The sequence below is a fragment of the Lygodium microphyllum genome, chromosome 8, assembly GCF_053477565.2.
Source record: "Lygodium microphyllum isolate KBCC chromosome 8, Lygodium_microphyllum_v1.1.10, whole genome shotgun sequence".
NCBI lineage: Eukaryota > Viridiplantae > Streptophyta > Polypodiopsida > Schizaeales > Lygodiaceae > Lygodium > Lygodium microphyllum.
Window position 1 is genome coordinate 64,580,396 of NC_141142.1, and position 2,186 is coordinate 64,582,581.

The window sequence follows — 2,186 nt, forward strand, 5'->3', positions numbered from 1 at the left end:
TTACGGAATCACCCGCTATGGAATCACCCATGTACACACTAAATTAATGAAACGCCCGAAAAAGACAGGCGTCCCCATCAACTTCTCACACAAAGAATCCTCTTTGTGTATGAGCCCCGATCATCTAAGTTTACGGAATCCACCGTGGAATATGCCTCCTGGCATCATACCCCCGGGGTGGGATAGCAATTGACCTCAATTGCTATTAGCTCAATGTGGAGCTAACAGAGTGGGGAAAGCATTTAAGTCTCTAGCGTGCATCCATTGTGCTTCCTCTACAGGATGGTTCTTGAATTTTACTAAATATCTAGAATACCTTCGACCAGTTCTAGTGGTCATATAGTCAGTGTCTATGATGGCTTCGGGTTCAAGTATTTCAGTCTCTTCTTCTAGTAAAGGTGGGTTTTCATAGACAGGGTGGATAGGTAATTGGCCTCTAAATGGTCTCAATAAACTAATATGAAATGTATTATGAATTTTCCAATGAGATGGCAGTTCTAACTTGAAAGCATTGTCATTAATCTTATGAATGATTCTAAATGGTCCGTAGAATCTAGGAGCTAATTTGACAACTGGATGTCTATCTACACTTTGCAGTCTACGCTTTTCTATTCTAAGCCAAACATAATCATCAACTTTGAAATTCATAGCTTGTCTTTTCTTGTTGGCTTGTTTGGTATATGATTGTTGGGCTTTAGCAATCATATCCTTAACCTCATCAAAAATAGTATTATGCATAACAGCAATATCATCAGCACTCTGAATTCTATTAGACAAAGATGCAACATGTGTAGATAATCTATATCCATAAATAACTTCAAAAGGTGCTTTCTTTGTAGATGTGTGCGGTGTATTATTGTAAGCAAACTGTAATAAATGTAAATGAGTATCCCATGTCTGAGGTTTAGAGATAGTGTATGCACGTAAAAGATCTAAAATGGTGCTATTTGTGGCTTCTGTTTGTCCATTTGTTTCTGGATGAAATGCAGATGAAAAATCAATCTTTGTGCCTAGATTTGCAAACAGTGTAATCCAAAAATTATTACAAAATCTAGAATCTCGATCTGAAATAATCACTTTTGGCAATCCATGGTTAGTAAAAACAGTTTTCAAAAATAACTGTGCTGCTTGTGATGCTGTTAAAGTTTTCTTACATGCAATGAAATATGCTTGCTTACTAAATCTATCTACAATTGTCCAAATCATGTCATGGTTAGATTTAGTATTTGGTAAACCAGTAATGAAATCCATAGATATATGTTCCCAAGGTTTAGATGGAATAGACAAAGGCATTAATAATCCATACTATTTACCATGATGTCTCTTTATTCTTTGACAAATCAAACATTCAGAAACGAAATTAGATACATCTGCATCCATATGTGGCCAATAAAAATCTTCAGTTAACATGCGTAATGTAGAAATGATACCTCTATGACCTTGATATGGGGGACAATGAATTTCATTCAAAACAAAAGATCGGAATGGAATAGTAACACACAGTCTCTTTTCAAAGAACATGAATCCATCATTATATGACAATGAATCAACAGGAATGAAATTATTTTGAACTAATTTTTGCCAATCAGAATGAAAAGTAATATCCTGGTGATATGTGTCTTTCATAGCAATCAAAGAATCAAAAGATATGATAGAAATGTTATGAATTGCACGTCTTCTACTCAATGCATCGGCAACTACATTTTCTTTTCCAGGTTGGTATTGAATGATAGGATGGAAACTTTGAATGAATGAAGCCCATTTGATATGACGGTCAAAAATTTGGGGTTGGCTAAGTAGATGTCTAATGCTTTGCTGGTCGGTCTTTATCATGAATTCTGAACCCATTAAATAATGCTTCCATCGTTTTAATGCTTGTACAACTGCTAAAAGTTCTTTGTCATAAGTGGAATATTTAAGCTCAGAGGGTTTCAGCTTAGAACTAGAATATGCTATTGGATGGTTGTCTTGCATTAGTACGGCTCCTATTCCCGATCCGCTAGCATCAGTCACAACTAGAAAGAATGGTCTATTAAAGTCAGGTAACTGTAGAACAGGGGCATTAGTTAATGCACGTTTCAGTAAAACAAAGGATTTCTGCTGAGTTTCAGTCCATTGATAAACAATTCCTTTCTTAAGAAGTTTTGTTAATGGTAAAGCAAGTAATGAGAAGTTACGTACAAACT